Raw genomic sequence first — 21,395 nt, 5'->3', positions numbered from 1 at the left:
ATTCCTTCTTTATAATGAGGGGGAAGACACTAAAACACAAAAAGGAAAAGGTATCCTGGAGTGATGTGAACAAGCTTACTTCTCTATGCCATCTAAAGGGTTAATCAGAATATCTTGGGCCTCTAAGACAGATAAGATACCCTTTGTCTTCCCAAGGCCTGACATTTGGGGCTATAGAAAGGCAGGTCTCATCCCCATCTTATGAGATGAGACTGAAGGAGACCCCATGGCCTGTCCTGGTTGGTGTCCCGCACTCCACCAGGAGTCTATGGGGCTGCAGCCCAACACCTTTCGGGAAGCCTCCTCGCGGTAGTCCCCAGCTGCTCTGGCAGCCTCTCCTCTCTCCCCTGACCACATGCCAGCATGTGGCTTTTTGCACAAGCGGTTGCCACTCATCTGTGCCTGAAGAAGGATCTCCCCATCCCCGGGGGGGTTTCCCTGCTGTGATTGCCACAGTGCAGGGTTTCCACCAGGCAGACCATACCTCCTGCTGCTGGAGGCTGCAGTCCAAGGTTTCCTGGTGGCTGAGAGCCCAGCCTCATACTGCAGCCCCTAAACCTTGCCAAGTCATGACCCTGGTGTCACTAATGGCTTACTAATCAGTTGCAACTGCTTAGGAAGTACAAGCCAATTTGCATGTCTCCTACAAGGCGTCCTGACACAAGGTGTTCCCATGGATGGGTCGGAGCGCCTGGCTGCATCTCCCACTGACTGACTGGAGGCATCTGTCCTGCCCCACCACATGAGAGGCCGTTCTCCAAAGACGAGGCAGAACTGGGGACCACACCAGCCGGTGAGTCACACCGGGGATATTCAAAGCAGTTGAGCTCCCCTCATTTACACATCCTGTCTGGGGGCACGTTCAGCTCTTCACAAAGCATTTGTCCCACAGCAAGGCAGGGGAATGAACTACGTGCACCCTGCCTTATCAGCCTTAGCCTTTCCCGTAAGGATGATATAGCTGAATGTTGGGTTTTTTTTTTTTTTAAGAAGCAGCTGATTACGGTAAAATTTTACTGGAAGCCTCGCCCAGAAATGAGAAGTCACTTGCAAAGATATTGCAGAGTGATTGGGTTGTCCACAAATTAAGACCATTTATAGTTGTAATATCCACTACTAGTTCTTAAGATACTTGAATGACATTTCAAGGCTAGAGCTTAGGATTTTGTGAGGATGTAGAACATTCCTCCTCTGTTTGCCTTTTTATTTAAATAATCACTGAATGAGATATTAAGGTCTTGTCTATACTGGAAAAAGAATGCAGCAAAATGTTTTATATCAGAAATACAAAGCAGGCAGCTTCATGCAGACACTAGTATGTGACATTAGAGCCTTTTATTGATTTCACTTATGCCTTCTGGGAACAGCTCACATTTAAAGTTAATTCTAAAAGGTCATTTTTATACTAGAATAGGGGTATTTACGTAGGGGAGAGATCACGGTGTAACTGCACCGTATACCCGGCTGCTAATGCTGTACCTAACTACAGAACTTATGTTATAGGTAACTGCTAACTCTGCGGTAAGTAGACAAGCTCTTTGAGACTGGGTGAGGGAGAAATTCCAGATCTAAATTTTGGTCCAAAGATGGGGTTGAGGCTTATTCATACACATCAGAGTTCAGGCCCTCAACTAGGGCCACTCCATTGATTTCTGAAAAGCTAAACCAATTTACAGCAGATGAGAATCTGCTCCAGATTTCCCAGCTGCCCTATCAAAAATCTTCTCAGTGTATTGACTGAGGAAAGAAATAAGGTCTCAGCCTGACTTCAAAGAACATAATAGACCTTTAATTTAATTGACTTAATTTTATTGGCAACTATTGTATGATGAAATGAAAACAGATGATCTGGATGAACAAGAAAAGGTTGGATGGGAGTAACCCATTAGCAAATATCAGGGCATCATCCTATTGTCCTCATTTAATAAAGGAACGAGTCAGTAAGTATAATCATAAACATTTTTACATTTTAGTGAAGATTTATTTGACATCATTACTAGCAGAGAGATGGATTCTTGGAAAAGCAAATGATGACATAGTCTAGCAGACAAGAAGCTAGCTTCTTTGTCTGGCATAAAATGGCACAGCTCTACAGATTGACCTGTTTAATTTCACCTTTTATAGCAGCTGAGCTATTACTTCAGACTGCTGTGGGATATTTGATATTTTTTCAACTTTTCTTTGACAATTTTTCTTTACTTACAGGTTCTTTTGCCTGTCTCTAATGTCCTAAGCAATCTCTGCATAGATGTAACTTGATATACAGTTTACCTGAGAGAGAAAGACTTGGAGAGGGAGTTGAGTTTCTTCTCTGGGCATGATCCAGCGTAAAGCTTCAGGCCCAGCGTTTATGAACATTTAGCATCCAACTGCATCAGTGTTCAGGACATCACAGGACACAGCTCAGCTTGCTGACCAACCTAGCCATCCCTTGGCCTGCTAGAGAGCATGGGTGCAGCCAGGATCTCCATAGGCATGTCTTCCAGCTTCCTCCTAGCCCTGGGCATTGCCTCTGGGTGCTGCCAACCTCTGCCAATTTGGCAATTGTGTTTGCTGGCTCCTGAGAGCCAACATGCTGCGATGGTTGCGCCATGAAGGTGGGTGACATGGCTGCACACAGGGCTCTGTGGAGTGGGCCAGCAGCCCAGGTCACCTGCAGTCCCCCAGGCCCAGGGGAGCAGGAATGAGGTGTTCTGCTTTGGAAACCTGCCCACCACACATGAGACCTTGTCTGAAGAAGCAGCTTCTACCCATGCCTGCTCCTTGTGCCACGTACCTATGGGTCCTATCTCGCATGCCATGCTACCAAGCTTTCAGCTGTCTAGGGCTTGCTGGAAGTCCATCCAAATAAGATTTAAGAGCAACACTAAAATCTCATCCAAGGACAAGAGTACCCTGAGGGAGAGAACAAATGTCATACAATGCGAAAGAGAGAAAATTCACATCAGATGCAGGGAAAACAGACCTGATTCCTCACTTAGTTCTGTGCTCATATAACAGTGGTGGGTGCCACTCATGCAGGAGAAGAGTAAGTTTTAACAAAAGGCTTGTCCAGACCAAGCTCGAAAAAAAGCTTTTCTGAATCACTATCTGCAAATAAATAATTAAAAGAATATGCATGAACTAAAAGCTTAGAGTTTTCTTCATTTTTACTGGACTTGGTTAGAACTAAATACTCCAGGAGTGTAGGTTTTTTTTGTGCTTATGTGTGCTGGGGTTTGGTTTAGCCCTGTAGGTGCAAGGCCTGCGGACTCAGCCTTCTTGCAAAGATGGAACCAGCCACCCCAACCCGGAGCTCCTCGCTGGGGAACACTGGCCCCATGCTCCATCGCTGGCAGCTGCCTGGGGGTTGCCTCGCTCCCCTCTCTTATGGACACATGGCCAAATCCTCTGTGAGCACTCCGGGCACTCAGGAGATCTCCACCACCTTACACCACCACCAGTCACCTCACTCCCACCCAGGGGACGCAGATACTGCTGCAGAACTCATCTGGGCTTTCAGGGCACCATCCCCAGTCAAACCTGAGGGGCAAAAAGGAACAGCTGCTGGTGATAATGCCAAGTATTACCAACACAGTGATCCAGTGACATCGTATGAGCTGGGCTGGACCAGCATAGAGCTGATCACACAGCAGCAACTTATTTTTGCAGTGCCTCTGCCCTTTCTCCCAGTATGCGTCCCTTGGGTTTAATAAGCAGAGCCCTCACAGGCTTCACTATGCGGTTGCCTGCAGAGAGCTCACTCAGAAATCAGCGTTTGTCCTCTGGTGCTGTGACGAGGAGTGGGGAGAGGATGCCAGGGGCTCTTCCTCTGGGGAGAGACACTGGTGGCTCCCCTTGTACCAGAGCAGAGGCAATTTACGGGCACGTTCTCTCCTCCTGGGAGTGTGAGACTCTCGAGGGCAGAGTTATGTGATGCTAGGGTGGCTCCTCTAATGTCACTTTCCTGCAGTGTGAAGCCCTAACCACTGCAGAACATGCCTGCTGCTGTGGGACTAGGTGTTGGAGCTAGCGGGTGGACACCAGGTGGTGGAACACTGGAACAGGTGGCCCAGTGGTGGGAAGAGAGGTGGTGGATGCCCCATCCCTGGGTGGATGCCCCATCCCTGGAAACATTCAAGGCCAGGTTGGACGGGGCTCTGAGCAACCTGATCTGGTTGGAGATGTCCCTTGCAGGGGGGTTGGACTAGAAGACCTTTAAAGGTCCCTTCCCACCATTCTGTGATTCTAAAACAGAGGTGAAAAAACCCAAGATTTTCCTGGGAAACCAATTCTTTGCAAAATTTTTTGGGTTTGGTCTATAACAGAACATCTTGCAGCTGACCTCCCTGTTTGAATGCCAGTAGTAGGTGGAGCCTGTGATGGAGGATCAGGCCCACTTTGCCTGGCTCCCAGGGCTTTCACCGTGCAGCTACGCACCACAGACTGTGCCTGGCACAGGGTGGGCTCCACAGAGGAGGGCTGTTCCCTGCACGGCACCCTGTTAAGGAGGAAAAGCAGCTTGTATCTTAACACGTCTCGCCTGGCAGGCATTTCAAAGGCTTCTCCTCTGAATCAGGGCTGCAGGCACTGCCTACATTTCCTTTTTGCAAAAATTGGCAGGTTGTGCTATGCAAAATTCTCTAATCCTGTTTATCTGCTGCCTCCTTCCCAAGAGGCGCAAGGCTGCCCTGGCCTCTCCGAGCTTTCCTCTGTGCCGTTATCGGAGTTATATTTGCCCTTTTGAAGGCCAAACACAGAGCAAGAGGAAAGCAACCTGGGGCCCTTAGCACGCCAGAATTTGGGATTTCACTGTGCAGTAAGACAGGCAAGTGCGATGGCACTGTGCCCCTTTAGCCTTTCCTGGAATAATAAACTCCGCAGCAAATGACTTCTGTCCAGAGCAGGCGTTGGGCATGTAAAAATAATCCATTCCCAGGGCTACAAGCAGCAAAACAATGACCAATGACCTTAAGGGAGGAGTAGTGTGGTGGGTCACACACTCCCCCTTGCCTTTTCCCTACCACCCTGCGGTCCTGATGGGGCAAGAGGAGGATGGGTTGAGGATGTGGGCAGGGGAGCCTGGGTTACCTGTCTTCTGGGCGAAAATCTTGATCTCAGTGCCCAGAGCTGCTCGATGCAGGGGTGCTGCTCTGTGCTGCCAAGCAGCTGAACTTCGTAGCCCCAGGGGTAAGGAGAAAATAAGAGGGAAATTCACTTCTGTGCTTGCCAGGGAGGAGCGCTGGTCTGTTGCTGAGGGTTTCTGCTTGAGGCCAAGCATGCTGGATGGGCTAGTGCTGGGGTGCCCGTGGGGGACAGAGGACAAACTGAGGGGCTGACCAGGAGCCAAGGTGGGGTGGTGGCAGTGGCTCAAGTTGCAAAGGTACCAAGTGAGGTGCTGCCAGGGTGAAAGAATAGCAAGAGCTCAGGCAAGGGCAGCATGAAGGAGGAGGAGAGAGGAAGGATCTCACTTTTGGGGAATAGCACAAGCCCTGTGCCACCAGGAGCGATGCTCACCTATTCGACTGGGACCACAAATCACCCAGCCTCCATGCAGCTGCTGTGGGCGAAGGCGTGTGAAAGCCGTTGGAATGCTCGTGTCTCACCCCTCTCCCCTCCTGGCCTACAGGTGGTCTGTGCAGGCACCCCTGACTCCACGAGGTGTGTGGTGGGGATCCAGGTGGTGAACTTCAAGGTCCAAGTCTCACTGATGGCTGGCACACCACTGCAGAGCGCTCCCAAAACAGGGCTGGTGGCACACACCCACGTGGTGCTCAGTGAGCGTTGGTGCCGAACACTTAACTTTGCAACCTTAGCACTGTTTTAGCAAAGTTTGTGTGTGGGTATTCATTGAGCAGGGATCCCATCTGGATATGATTCACCTTCCTTCCCCCTCAAGGAGGGGTACATTTGGGAACCTATCACCAGGCTGGCAGCAGCTCTGTGAAACACTGACTGTCTTCTTGTGGGGCTAAGCAGGGAAGCCACCTCAAGTACATTTCTAAAATCAGCCTCTTTCTGTTATCTGCGACATTATTTTGCGTAACGAGCGTTGCTCGTGAGCCTGTTCTCTGGGATGGCATACTGAAGAACCATATGTCATGCTTTGGACTGCCAACACATCAACATTGCAATCGTTTGCAGACTGTTTTATATTTCTTTGATTTGGGAATCTGTGTAATTAGCTCCCCAGAACAGCCGGGTAGAGGAAACGCGGTCTGTTATTTAGGTAGAATTAACATCCTTGTTCTCCGTATTGTGATCCTCAGTTTCCTAGCACTGCTGCCAGAGTGGTGGAGAAATCAGTGTTGAGACATTCATTCCTCGAACCTGCCTTCGCTGAAAAACTATTTCTGCTCCCTTGCTAGGCTATCCCAAGGACCCACAGACTGGTACAAGACGTGCTGATGCCAGAATTAATAAATACCCACTGCAAGTGGCAGCCGAAGATTTATAGTCATCAACGGAGGTCTCAGCAAGAGGAGAAGCACCAAAGCACTTACACTCACAACAGTTTGCTGCTGTTTACTGCGTTTTTCTCCAGCCTCCCAGCAGGGTCCAGCTAGCATTTCCTACCCTTTGTGCCACAGACCTGGTAAATAAATCTTTACTGACCTGTTATGGCAGAAGTCATGTATGAATGCACCAGTGGGGAAAGAGTGATGTTATTTTAGTAGGTTAACAAGCCCGTATAGGCTTCTTCACTGTCAGCATTTGGCCTGCTACCAGGCATATGATCATTCTGTTACGCTTTCCATTCCTATTCCGGTGGTTTATGCAGGTTGATTTTTAGCACTGCCTATACACAGCCAAAAAGCAGGAGGAGAGCACTCATGTCAAATGGCCTCCCCCTCGCCTTGAAGTGGGAGCTTCATGCTTATGTTTTGGAGGGAGGAAGGGGCTCTGACCCCAGGAGAGAAAGGGCAGGTACTTGGGTGGTAGGGGTTAGGGCAGCGGTCCCCCAACCCTAGCATGAGCACTGACTCTACCTGAGGGCATTGTTTGAAAGCTGTGATGCACACGCAAGCAAAAGGAGAGTTTTGCTCTCTGCCATTGCAAATAGCACGTCTCTCAAACACATTACCAGCCAGACAGTGCGTCTAGTGCTTGATTTGCCTCGATGTCTAAGATCGTATGAGTTTGGCCAGAGCTGCTCCTGGTGTTTAGACAGCTTTCTTGTCCTCTTTCTTCCTCACCTTAGCCCAGGCATGGACACATATGGATTCTCTGTTGCTTGGTAAATGGTGAATTTATATTGGTCTCTCAAGTAGGAAAAATTCTCTTCTCTGCCTGGCCAGGGCAACTCTTATGGGAATTAAATAATCTTTGATATCAGTAAATTTAATCAAAACTGGCCAAGAAGTTCAAAAGTTATTAAAGTCTGGGGGCAGGATATCAGAGAGTGCTTTGTTTCCATAGGAAAACAGGCTGAAAGACGTGTCTGTGTTGCAGGAGACAAATGGAAATGAGTATTTGCAATCTTAGCATGTTAAAATTTATCCTTCTTTCCATTTTCTTCTCTTCCATGATCATTATTTCCTCCCCCTCTACCCTTTCTGCTCCCTTGGCCAACTCCACAGACAGTGCAGACGGACTCCTCAGGTCATTTTGGATGCCTTCATCTCCTCACCTGCTCCTTCCCCTTGGGATACCTGCCCTCACTGTGCTGGGAGAGATGCTCATGGCTCCTCAGCTACAAATGCAGCAGAATTAGAGCAGAGGTAGTTCACCAGGTACTAACTCATCCCTCTCAACTCATGCCGCATAAGCTGCGCTCTTCCAGTGACCCTTTTATCCTGCCAAAAGATGCTGCTGACCTGCTGGATGGTTTGACATAGCGCTGGGTGCGATAACAGGAGGCGTAGCCAAAGTTACGTCTGCTGGATGTGCTGGAACATGTCACCCCTGGGAACTGCCTGATTCGGTTGCAGTAGCTGGCCTGTAGCTGATCCTTGGACTCATGGCGTTTCAGCCAGGGGAATGCTATTTTGATGATGCTTCTGCAGATTTAGTGTCGTTTTGGCCTTGCTCCCACTGATGTTGTGGCCATAGCTCTGAGCCCTGTGCCTCAGCTGACTCCAGCCTCTCCCCATGCTCATCTTCTTTCTGCTGCGTTTTGCCTCGCTGTCCTCAGCCCTGGGTTGTGAGCTTTGTTTTCTCTGGGGAAGGGCTCAACAAACTGCTTCTGCCTTTGGTTATGCCTAGTTCCCTTCCTCTCCCTCCTGTTGCCTACTTTAGTCCATAATCTTGAGGTGTATCAAGGTACTTTTTTGTTATCTAGTCCTGTTTCCAGAGGTGTTTTGGGGACTCTGAGGCAGCCATCCCTAATGCTTAATATGATTCCCTCCCTTGGTCACCATCCTGGTTCCAGCCCGTTCCTTTTCCAATTGGCTGCCACTTGACCATATGGAAGTTCTGGGTAGCTGCAGTTGTATAACCAGGAAAGACTTTGACTCCTAAAAAGGCTCTGGAAAAAATTGGACCCCAGGTTCATTGGGAACTTGGTTAATCAGCGTAACAGAAACAGAAGTGATTTGCTCTGACCCAGGAGATGTTATTGTGTTTGTAAATCGGGTGCAAGGCAAGAGGCACTTGTGATGTGTTAATTTGTTTGATCAGAATCCGCTTGGAAGCTAGCGAGGTTTTGTAAGATTTTTGTGAATGAGGCTCCTGTTAATACCTACTTACAGGTCACCATGACCCTGAAGATTTCTGATAAGACATTTGCAAAGTCATTGGGATTCTGCGAACATACATGTAAATTAATTTCTATTTTCCCGATGACAAAAGGCCAACTCCAACATGTTGCAGAATATTTGCAAATGAATGTAGAAAATAGATACTCGGGGTCATAAAAGGGCAAGCTTGAGAGAGTGTTTCTGGGGCTTTTCCCAGGGTGATACCCTTTACAGTCTGTCAGTTGTCTTGGTCTGACAAGCAAAGGAGGTTGTTAGCATGGACCAGATAACAACTCACTAATAATGTTCAATTTGTAAAAACACCCTTTTGAGTTAGCGGTTAAAATGCTGTCTCTTCCCTGGACTTCTGCTGGAGAAAGCCTGTGACTTTCTGTAATAATTTTTATCTCTGTGTCCAGAATTTAACTTAGAAAGGATAACTGGACTGCATTAATTAAGCTTTATCTAATCTCCAGCTAAACTGACGGTCAACAAACAAACAGGGCTTTCTCAGGACAGATACTCCTTGCGTTTACATGATCCACAGCAGAGTTTCACCTCCTGGGCAGAAGAATGTTCCCTAGTCATTTTGTGGTCCACTTTCTGGGAGGAATTAACCCCCTTCTTACAACTTATTTGTGGTAACCATAAAGTATCTCTAAGCTTCTTCTCCCAAAAAATGTGGGTGCCAGAAGAGGTCTATTCAGACAGCACAGCACCCTCCAAGCATCCACAGGGTCTGACACCTGAAGTATAGTGCTCGTTTCATAAGATCTAGTTTTATTTTGCATTTTTATATTTCCTTGCTGCATCCACTTGCCCAACCAAGTGCCTCTTTGAGGAGGGTATCGATTTCCATTTCCATCATATCCAAGCTGGAAAATATTACTAAACCCTTGTCTTCTACAGCATTGTATACACAGAAATGGGGGTACATTCCCAGGACTGATCAAGACTGGAGTTAGTTTGCTATGTTGCTGGCAAGATAGCCCAGATGGGCATTTGGAAATGGAATAGAATGAAAGACAAGAAATTATGTAGTGACAAAATATACATGTATAATGTATGTAGAGTGGATGCCTCTGCATGTGTTTTCAAGGGATACCAAGCTGCTGCCACAACTTTTTCATTAAAACTAAACTCATCAGGACATTATGTTTTCACAATAGAATTCTTTGGGTTTTTTTTCTTTCTGAGGAAATTTCACTGTTATTCACATCTGAACATGAACATCCTGTTCCAGCTTGATTTTAGTTCAGAGGGAGAGTCATGAGTCTGGTGAACTCAGGTCTTCTCATTGTCTCTGAGATTCAGTGAGGCAAAGGCATCTAGTCTTCCCCTGACTCTAGAGCTAGAAATGAGCAGCCCTGCTCCAGGAAGAGGGACAGAGAGAAAATAAAAGGAAATGTGCAATAGTAAGGCCATAGGTACTAAGAAACCTATGAGGAAACCTGAAACATAAATCAAAAATTCCTCCAGGTTCAGCAGAAGGCGCATGACCTTTCAGTGTATTTTCACCCTTGAAACCTTCCATGGGAAGAAATGCAGAAGGAAAAATCTTTTCACTTGTACGTGACAGGATGCCAGCAAGTGGCAGCAGCTCCCTGCCTGACAAAGACACTGTCCACATCTCACATCAGATGCCTGCTCCATTGTTTATCTTAAAACAAAGCAACAAAAAGATGTACATGTCACAAGCTCTTCTGACTGCTGGAATAGCTTAGAATCATAGAATCATAGAATGGTTCAGGTTGGAAGGGACCTCTAAAGGTCATCTAGTCCAACCCCCCTGCAAGGAGCACGGACATCTCCAACCAGATCAAGTTGCCCCATCCAACCTGGCCTTGAATGTTTCCAGGGATGGGGCATCCACCACCTCTCTAGGCAACCTGTTCCAGTGTTTCACCACCCTCGTTGTAAAAAATTGTTTCTTTATGTCCAGTCTGAATCTGCTTCTTTGTATTTTACAACCATTACCCCTTGTCCTGTCACAACAGGCCTTGCTAAAGAGTTTCTCCCCATCTTTCCTGTAGGCCCCCTTGAAGTATTGGAAGGCTGCTATAAGGTCTCCCCAGCGCCTCCTCTTCTCCAGGCTGAACAGCCCCCATTCTCTCAGCCTGTCCTCATAGGAGAGGTGCTCCAGCCCTCTGATCATCTTCATGGCCTCCTCTGGACTCGCCCACGACTGACTTGAGGGGCTGCAAGAGGTGACCTGGAAGCTGGGGGAAGAGTCCTGCTCTGATCCCCTTGTGGAGAGGTCCAAGGGGACTGAGCAGCGTGGAGGAAAGGAGAAATGTAGAGTTTAGGAAATTCCTTTTTGCAGGAGGAGCTCCCATTCCTATTCTGGTTTCTGTGTCTTCAATCATCAAATGTAGCTTTTGTCTTTTGATATGGCAAAGAGGGAAGTATTGTACAATAGCTGTTCTGATGGCCCGGCACACCCCACTTCAGAGGTTTAAAGCTTCCTTTGTGCTGAATTTGTTCTTATGGTGCTAATGACTAGGTTGCCATAAATGTAAAGGAAAGTGAAGGTCAGTGTTAGCTCTCATGTTGTATTTTAGATCTCTGTATCAAAGAACTTCTTAAGGAAGGGGAAGGAAGGTGCATTTTCAACTTGGGCTTCCTTTTAGATACAGAGGGGGAAACTGAGGCATGAAAAACTTGCTTGTCAGAGCAGGATGGGGATAAGAACGGACATGGGCTCTGCCTGATGTCCTGCAGGGTCACTGCCTGATGTCCTGCAGGGTCGTTGACAAACAGCAAGTCATAGCCATATAGGGCAAAATTAACTCCCCATTGAAACCAAATGTTCAACTGCCATTGACTTAATCGAGGCAGGACTTCACCTGCAGCCCAGCTTGAGCAGCCTAATCTTTGAGCCAAGTATCCTAGCCTAAATGTCCAGGAAGGCAGATGTATTTGGGATGCTGGGGTGCAGGTGGTATGCCGGCCACAGCGGCTGCATGAGGAGGGATGAAAGGTGCCGTGGAAGGTGCTTGTGTGTGAAAGCAGAGGCTAGATTTTGTGGCCCATATAGTGCCATATATATCTTATTTTAGAGTCCCAGCACCTGACAAGGTGTCTCCTTGGTGGCTTGGTCACTGAGCCTGGCACTCTGTCGGGGCATCACCCTTTGCACGGGTGTCAAATGGATGAAAAATGCACCCTTGTAAGAAGCTCAAGTGTTCTCCCTCTCTGCCACACTGACTAACAGCTGCAAATGACTGTTGCACCTTGTGTGGGGAAGCAAGTCATGGGGCATTTTTAAGGATGGGGACTGTGAGTGATTTAGTGGCTACATATCCTCTACCTGCCCTAAGCCAGGCTTTGAGTCTTACAGCTCGAGCACTGAAGCACACCAGTCCTTGGATGTACCAGACCTCATTGCTAGCCACACCACCCCTTTTATGCCCCCAAAATCAGGGGAATTTAGGATGTGCTTCCCTTTCCAACCTGCTGCAGCAGCAAGACCATCAGGTCTACCAGCATCCAAACTGGTAGGCATTTTAACAAATGGGGATAAGCCAGAGCCTAGCTTGGATGCAGTCCCTTAGTAAGACTTTGGTGGTACAAAACTAACAAATTAGGCAGGGCAGAGTCCCTCTGAGACTGGAAGTGCACTCCCCTGGGTGCTGATGGTTGGATGGGTGGGGAAGGAAGGCACAGTGCAACACCATCAGGGGACACCAGATCAGGTTCCTGTGGCAGTCATGTGCCAGAGCGTGCCGGGATATCCCGTGAAAAATTAAGCACAGTTCCTGCCTAAGAAGGTTGGCTTTCACTTCAAGACTGCACGAGACCATCCTGGGTTGGCAACGCTGGCCTGCGCTCTGCAGCCATGCTTTGGGGACCACGCTGCCCACCATTCCTCAGAGGTGCGTGAGGCTGGGCAGAGACCTCTGGAGGGGACACAGACATGACTGGTTGTATCCATGGGGGCATTGCCAGACATCGCTGGTATCTGGCAGCCCCTGCGGGTCTACATTTAGCTTGCAGCGGCTCAGGAAATAGCCCAAGAGGAAGAAAGAGAGGGAGAAGTTGTCCTGCAAGGGAGGCTGTCAGCTGTGGTTGTCCTAGAAGGTTCGAGCTCATTTCTGGGCAGCTCTCGGTGCCACTTCAGTTCATGGAGGTCTGGTGTTTGTGAAACACCCTGTAGCGGCCAGCCAGACCCAGAGTGACCCCGTCCTATTCTCTTTCTAAGAAACAAGCCCTCCCTTTTGACTCCTTTATTTTTCACTGCTGCCTGTGCCTGCTCAGAGCTCCCCCGCCCGGGATCAGCTGCTGTCGGGGGCTCTGGGGTGGCATCTGCCCGCAGCCCTGCAGGAAGCTGAGCTTGAGCAGACGTTTTTCCACACCAAAGCAGTCAGTACCGGGTACTGAAACCCACTTGCCAAGTGGGGCGGGCTGGGTGGGAGCCCAGGGTGTGACCTTTTCTGCGTGGCACGCTCCCGTGTAATGTGACCTGATGTCATCCTGCTGCCACGCGGCGTTGCGACAGGGCTTGCTGGCCTTTGCATTGTGCAGGCGGGACGTTGCATTCCTCCCCTTAACCAAGGGACGGCTGGTAAACCACACAGGATGCCAACCAAATTTGCTATTCTTCATTTTATGTTGCCTCGGATGAAAGTATTTGACCTTAAGTTACTCTTCTTTTTGAAAAGGGAGCTTGTTTCTGAGGAAAGATGGATTTGATTCTTAGGTTTTGGAATAAATCTGGTATGAATCCACCCATTGTTTGATGCTGCCCATCCTTCCCACCCAAACAGGGAAACCACTGTAGTGGCTGGCATGAGACGTCTGTCACTCAGGTAGGGAGTCTGAACCATGCTCTGTGCTCTCTGACCGTGTTTCAGGCAGCGATCCAGGAGCAGGGACACTTCTGGTTACAGCGCAATGCAGGCAGTGTACCCGGTGTAAATTAAGTTTACCGCACACAGGTAAACAGCTCTGTTCTTTAACACATCAGCTCAAGCGGGAGACAATCCAGTGTGAAATGCTTACATTAAGATTAAATCACTTCTTTTCCAGTATCTCACTTCATCCTAGTTCTAATCATCCTGGCTTGAGCCTATGCTGGCCTGTAGAGAGGGCGAAATGCAAAGAGGTGGAAAATCAGCTCTGAATCTGCCGCTGCAAAAATCAACTGCCTGGCTTCTTATCTTCAGCAGACTTCTGGCTACAGCTGCAAGATGTCACATATCTTCCTCCTAATTCCCCTACCAGTACTTTGGACTGCAACAGAAGAGGTTTCTTTTGCTCTGGGCATTAGAGAAACAAGATGGAAATAACAGAGACCTGATAGAAATGTAAAAATGGGAATATCCAGAAAAGGAACAAAGTAAAGTCAAAATCCAAAACTGCCTTCCAGAGAATTGTACCCAAGAATTTAGGATTTGTAACTGCTCCAGTCAAAGATAAGTTTGTGGGCTCAATACAAAAAACGGGGTAGGGGCCAGCTGAACAAAATAACATGAATTTTGGAAACCAGGCAGTCAAATAATAGCATTCAGTGTTAGCATTCTGATCTAAAAGAAATCAATGAACAAAATGTTCATTTTACTTAGATCAACAATTTCTACTATTTATGTATCTTACTTTCCAAAGTCAGTGCAGCTATCAGGAAAATAATTGTATTTTTTTCTTTTAATTTTTGCTCCACATTGTGTAAATTCTATCTGCAGTTTTCTAGTTATTACTGCTAATGATGGATCTGTAAGCAACCTGGCTTGACTCCGGGAATGCAGGCAGGGTTTGCAATGGTAGCACTTTAGAAGACCTTCCTTTTGACCTCCTGATGCAATTAGCCATGGTCTCACTGAGAGACTTATTGTGGACGAGCATCCCCTCTGAGTACAGCTGCAATGAACGGGCAGAAATTTCGGAGACAGCACAAACCTGCAAACCCTTGCACAAGATTATCAAATGACAGCAGGTTGAAAGTATGTAATGAGAAGCATGGGTTCACTGACTCAGCATCCCTAAAGGGACTGATGCTTAATCCTCTCATAGACGGTGCCCTCTTACACTCCTCTGAGGGAGGAGGCAGCAAACGATCTCTAGAGAAATGACATAATTAAGAGTAAGTTTGATCTGCCGCTAAATGCGGGTAATATGGAGTTTGCCTTCTTACTGACCTGCCTGGAGCAGGCCAGTCTATCAGTCAGGCCGCTGCACGTAGTCCTTGATTTGTCCCTAACCCCTTGCCCCCACTGGTCTCTTTTGGGAGGCCAGCAAGGGCTCCTGCTCAGCGCATGGCAGTAAAGGCTCGCAGTCTCAAAGCAGCTGAGGCTGATAATCTCAAGTGCTGCTTTGGTCCCATGCCAGCTCTGTGCTCCCCTATTCATACACATGACTAGATGTCTTAGGAGATACCTCCACTTCCATATAGCTACAATACTCAAGTCTTAACTCTAAACCAAAGTTGGAGTAAGGAGCTAGAAGATAAGACTGTTGCAAATCACTGCACAAACTAATGTCCACTTGGCTGCAACAGCTAATGCCTGCTGCTCCAGGGAGTACTAGGTACAGCCTGGGCTGAAAGGGGTGCAGGGTAGCCAGCTACCAGAAGACCAAAACCATCGCTAGTCACCTCTGCAAATTCTTCCCTGGAAGCAGTCACAAAAGTGAAAAGAGAGTTCCTCTGCTTATTCCAGACCATTTATCTCATGGTTAGCAGCTCAGGCTATCACAACTGCGTAGTAGCATACGCCTATTAGTGTATTAAGGTAACCCTGAGGGCTTGCCATCTACAGAGCACATGCGCAGCTAGCAGGGAAGAGGGGACAATTTGTGTATCAATGTCCTGCACAAGTTTGTACAATCCATGCTAACAAGCCTGCGTTAGTGATTCACTGATACTTTTATCCAGACTAGGTCTTAGGACACCAACTTGTGTGTATGTACCTACATAGCATCACCAGCACTCCTGACTGCACCCTGACATCACCCTGGCATCTCCCTGGAATCTCCCTGCCATCACCTCAGCAAGACCCTGGCATCCCAGTGACTGCAGATGGCTGCGTTATCTCCCTGACTGCCAGGGATATCCTCGGAGCTGAACAACTGGCAGCTGGTTTGGGATACTGTGAATTCCTCGTGCTAATGTCCTCTTCTGCCTCCCCCCTGCCCTGCCTCACCCCTGCCGCTGCCCTCTGTGCTCTTGCTCTGCGACAAGGGGGTTACATAGCCGAGGAGGCATCACACAGATTTGTCCGGCGGGTTTGTAACGAGACGGGTGTGATGACCTTGCACATTCATCAGATGCTTGTTTTCAGCCTGGACCCATCTGTGATGTTTTTATTATTTTTTTTTCCTCCCTCTGCTCAGCTCAGGCTGCTCCGGGAGAAGTGGCACGTAGGCACATACGTCCTTGCGCACGCTACACTTGTATAAACTCCATCAGGAAGTCATCTGGCCAAACTTTCCAGAGCTCTGTTTTTAACTCTTCCCTAGGCAGGCTGTACTGGCAGCCTGGGGATTTCCAGGGAGCATGGACATGTGCGTTCGTCCTCCTGTTCTGTTTATCCATTCCCACTGCTCTCCTTCCTACAACCCCCCGAGCACGTGGCCGTGCAGCTTTTGCACCCATCCTACTCCCGAGTTCCCATCAGAAAGAAGCTGCTTCAGCTGCAGGCGCGCTCACCCACGGCCACATGCGGGGCTTTGCAGTAAAACGCTGCCTTGGCTTTCCCAGGGGGATGAAATAGCAAAAGCCAGTCACCAAAAAGCGCCGCAGCAGAGGCTGCCCCAGCGGGGCAGCAGGAAGGAGCGCTGGCAGGAGAAGGCTGTCGGCGGGGGGCAATTCTCCCTTGCGGCTGTTATTTCAGAAGTGTGTCCTTAGCAGGCACACGAGTAGTAAAGGAAGTTCTCACAGCCCTAAAATGTTTGCTGTGGTCAGGGAAAGATTAAAAAAAAATCCTCCAACTCCTTCGTAAGCGACCTTGTCTTCAATGAAGACGTGTCTCGCTCTGTGTCCTGCTCCACACAGCGCACGATTGCACACCCACACAGGCACATCAGTGTGCACGCAGACGTTGCAAGGGTCTGAGAAAAACCCTGTGAGACCGTTCACGTAGGAGAGAGGCTGCGATTCCTCCCCGTGACATGTGTGGATTAATAGTTCTCCTAATTGTTAAATGCACAATAACAGCCATCTCGCTTTGTTGGTGCCTGTTAACTGCCCATTGCCAGATTTCAATGGCTCTTCCAAGATTTTGGAGCCTACTGCACAGGAGCGAATAAATGGAACTGCTGGAAATGTTATCCTCTGTGAGAGGGTGTGGAGCAGGGATGTCCGAGCTTGTTTGCTGTTTGGCCAACAGTGATGGACATTTTTTTGCTCTTGCTTACCATGGTGTGAGTATGAAACCTGTGTCGGACCAGCAGATCTCCGCTGGAGACGTGCCACCAATGGTGATGCTGCCTCTCTTGACTTATACAACAGTAAAACAGCCCAGAACTTAGCCATTTGTCCATGAAGTTGTTCACAGACATCTGTCCCTGGTTTAGTGTGTATTCGTTAATCTTCTCTAGCATTGCACAACCATGGCACAGTGAAATAGATTCAGCGTACAGGTCTTGATTCTTCTCCTGGGGGCACAGGTGTAAATCAGAAGTAACTGAATTAAAGTTAATTCAGTTATCTTGGTGTTGATTTTGCCTTCTCTATCAGACTTACAGGCATCTGTCTGAGATAGAGGGGCGTGTGTTTGCACTCAGCCTTGCTCAGACAGCTGTGGTATAGGAGGGATTAAATGGCTAGAAATTCCCGAAAATCTAGGGATGACTTTTATGGTAGACTCATCCGCTGCAGAGATGCTTGTCCTCTCGAACAGCTGTTCGTGCACCATAAACAGCAAAGGAGCCTTCTGTTTCCATCAGACTCCTACTGAAATTCATGAGATGCAAACCACAACTGCTCACTGATTGAAGCTGGAGGTATCAATAGCGTTCCCCAGTCACCTCCTCTCCTGCAGTTAGAGGAATCAATCAAGCTCTGGTGGTCCCTCAAGGAGGTGGAGAAGCTCTGAGAGCTGAGGAACATGCAGGCTTTTGACCATGCATGGTGTTTTTCCTTTTCTCTTGATTTGTTTCTTCAGATCTTCTGTTGGCATGGGTTATTCCTCTGTCTCCTCAACTGGAGGACCATAAGTGTAACTTTCGCCCCCAAATCTAGATTCAGTTCCCCCATCCTGACAATTCTTTGTAGCTTGAGCTTTTGCATGGTGAGTGGGGCATATGCAGAGGCATCCTTACAGAAGGGGTTCTCGCTGCATCTGTGTATCATGGTTAAGAGGCCTGGGGTGGCATTCAACATCAAATGGTCTTTCTCTGTGCAAGTAATACCAACCAGGGGATTAAAGGAGGAAGCTACCACTTGTCCTGCTCAGTTCTTTGGTTTGCTGCCTCTCAGTGTCAGAGGACAGTGGGTTTCCTGAGGATGAACAAACCCCAGAGGTTCAGCTCCGTGTCTGCTGGCATAAAGGTTGGGCTTGCTCCATCTTTGCCAAGTGCTTCCCCAGCCTGGCTGGGGCTCTGCTTACTAAGGCTGTCCCTCTCAAACAGCAGCGGCAGACAGGGACTTGTCTCCTAAGGCACCTTACTGCTAGTGCTGTGACACCGCGTAGCGCTTGGACCTTCCTCCTGGGAGCAGTGGAGGAAAGGGAGGCGAAGCCTCCTTGGCATGCAAACACCTGTAGTGCACTAGAAATGGTTGATGTTGTTCACCAAGGCCCTAATTTTTGTCTGATGGGCTAAAGGGAATAAACTATTGAATGCCTAAGTGGTAACACCTTCCTCTGCCACGTTAGGTAAGCCAACACTTGCCCACTGACAAGCCAAAGGCAGCGGAGATTTGCCTTCCAGTTTTAACGGGCTGCAAATTAATTATGTGTAAGCACTGTGTGGTGGTTCTCAAAATGGGAGTTGAGACACCTTGTGCAGCCCCTGGCCAGAGCTGGGACCACCACCCAGGTCATTCCAGGGTCTGATTTGCTTTGCCTGTCTCTGAAGTCCCTGGGACAGGACAGCACAAGGATAAATCCCTTCTCGCCATGCTTTACACGTAAACATAAAGCAGGAAGAAACTGGCTCATTTCTGCCCGAAATCCTACATAAACTCATCCTTACACTGCAGACCTCAGGGCAGGCTTCCAGAGAAGGCTTCCCATGCGGCTGCTAGGTTTTGCATGCAGAGGTAACCTTACGGGCAGACTGGAGAGACGGTACCCTTGTAAGTGCATTTCCACCTCTGTGACGGAGCTTTTGGGATTAAGTGTCCAATATTTAGGAAGTGAAAGGATGTACAGTGCTCAGTCCTGACCTTGCCGTAACCTGTGGAGAAGCAACAAAGATTCCCTTTAGCCATGTACGGCGTAAAAACTGAGGAACACGCACGTAACAAAATTAGAAAGGAATCTGATAGATAGCCCCCAAGATAAATGCCACTTCAGGAAACCGTGCTTTAAACTGTTGACAGAAGCACCATTCAGAGAGGAACAGTGAGATTTAAGTGCTCCTCTGCTCCTGGGTGGGATAAGGTGTCATGTAAAAAGCGTTCTGTGTTTTTGTTTCATCTCCCTCTCTCCACACTTCTCCAGTGAGAACATACACACCAAAGGCATTAAAGACAGACTGTGGTGAGTTTGCTTCACTAACACATCTCCACATCAAAGGCATTGCTGGAATCTATTGATTCTGGCAGAATTGCAGAAACCAGTGATGTTTTCAGTGAGAAATCACGCAGTTCTCAGTTGATTTCGGGAAAGAAAAAAAAAAAAAAGAAAGAAAAAAGATCCACGGTGTGCAAATATTCACCCTATAGAGAGGCTGACAAACTACAAAATGTTTCAGCGGTCTCCCTCAGTGCCAGTAAATACTCAACGATGCCTTTATTGACAGACAGTGGAGCTTTAGCTCCCATGACATTACAAAAATCTGGCCTATTTAAGTTTTATTTTCACTGTTTGTGAATGACATGTGACATGTTCTTGTCTGACCTATTGTTTACTTCCTATTTCTGAAGCAAAGGCACTCTGTGCCAGTCAACGGCGTTGGCACACAGCCCCGTGACTTATCTTAAAAAGCCCAGAGATTATCAGTGACAGCAGGTCAGAAGCACAGGGCAGATGGCTGCTACACTTTGGGAGGGGTCCAGGCAGATTCACCTCCAATTCAGGTGTACCTTAGTTGCAGTCTCATTGGAAAATCTACTTCTGATCAAAAGGTCCATCAGCTATTTTGACCCAAGATACATTTCATTTTAATTCTGCCTCGTAGATATGAAACCACAGTATTTATGTATCCCTTTAACTGAAATGACTCAGTTTCTACTTCTCTGTGCTGTAAGACCTGTATTAATCTTGTGATTTGGAGCAAAATCTGCAAAGAATATAGATTAAACCGCATAGTGGGAGGAACCATTTTGCCCTGCTCTGTTTATGGGGTTTTAGTATTTGTAGGACTCTTTCACTTTACTTTGTTTGCATCCTGCACACCAAGGGCTTCCAAAATGTAAAAGTATTAAGGTGTTTTCAAAAGGTGTCTGCGCACAGGTAAGGGATGTGATTAATGTAGACCATGTCTATGACACAGGCCTGTTGGATGAAGCTGTGGTAGAAAGAGGTGTGATCCTCACCAGGATAGTTTGCAAACTCCCTAAGCAAAAGCACGGTGACCACCAGTTTGCTGCAATATTTCGCTTGGCTTTGTTTGGGGAGATACATGTGGCTCTACTACGTTGACCCAAAGCACAGTACAAGCCATGTGCCTTGCCAGTATTGTTTAACGCAGATTGGTAGAATACTCCCATTGCAGATGTGGCCTCACATAATGGCTTCATAAATGCTGTTGAAAAGAAAAGTCACGCCCAGAGGCACAGTGCCAGATGAGCCTTAGAAACCCCTTACTTGGGGTCTTTCCAGTCCCAACCAGTGATTTCCAATGCACAGTAACCAACTCAGAGGAGACCCTCCCTCTTGCACTCACTCTGCTCTTCAAACACAAAGCCTCTAAACACAAGCCAGCACTGGCATTCCTCAGGTGTGGGCTCTGCTGGTGGCACTGCTCTCACTGCTAGCCGCTCCTTGTCCTGGGCAGTGTCCTTGTGCCTCTGCTTACCAAGGCAATGGTGCCTTCTCCCACCACCTTGCCCACCAGCCCTAGCCTTGACCTACAGGACATTGTGACAATCCTGCCTCGCGTCCTCACGGAGAAGAGTATCTGCCTGGGCATCTAATTACAGCGAGATGGAAAAACGGCCACTAAAGGATGAGGATAAGTTTTCCAATACGTAGCACAATGGTAATCAATACTTGCATCAATACTTAATTTATCTATGTCAAGCAGAACAACCTCAGCAGGAGGGAATGAGATCATCTCTTCCGACCTCGGCGTGCAATGCAGTGTCACGTGGGATGGGAAACGTGGGTTTAAATCCCTTTACTCAGAGGTCTTAATTCTCAGACCCTCAGATACAAGGGTGCTGCTGCCAGGAAGACTTCAACAGGATGGACCCACCCTTAGCTCATGAGCAGAAGTAGCATCTTGATCCCTGTGCAAACCTAACCCCAGACCCTTAACCTCTGAGTAAAAACCCACTGGGATCAGCATGAGGCTCCTTTGATCTGAGGGAACATTTTGGCTGGCCTCTGATGAAAGGCATTTACCTCATGGCCACTGAGTCAAGCCTCTGGAGGACCCTTGTTGCTTCTTATAAAGAGCTGCAATTTCGGTAAGAGA

General features: G+C 48.0%; 1 long non-coding RNA gene across 1 annotated transcript; it reads left to right on the top strand.

The window, feature by feature from the left end:
- Positions 1-579: 579 nt before the first annotated feature.
- Positions 580-6,600, top strand: LOC147602262 (uncharacterized). The gene is made up of 2 exons (XR_015261034.1): positions 580-793; positions 6,348-6,600. It is a non-coding gene; the product is annotated as an uncharacterized LOC147602262 (long non-coding RNA).
- The last annotated feature ends 14,795 nt before the right edge of the window (positions 6,601-21,395 follow it).

This window comes from Chlamydotis macqueenii, chromosome 1 (assembly GCF_036417535.1).
Source record: "Chlamydotis macqueenii isolate bChlMac1 chromosome 1, bChlMac1.mat, whole genome shotgun sequence".
NCBI classification, from domain to species: Eukaryota; Metazoa; Chordata; class Aves; order Otidiformes; family Otididae; genus Chlamydotis; species Chlamydotis macqueenii.
The sequence above is the reverse complement of the archived record's forward strand: the minus strand, read 5'-3'. Positions and strand labels throughout refer to the sequence as shown.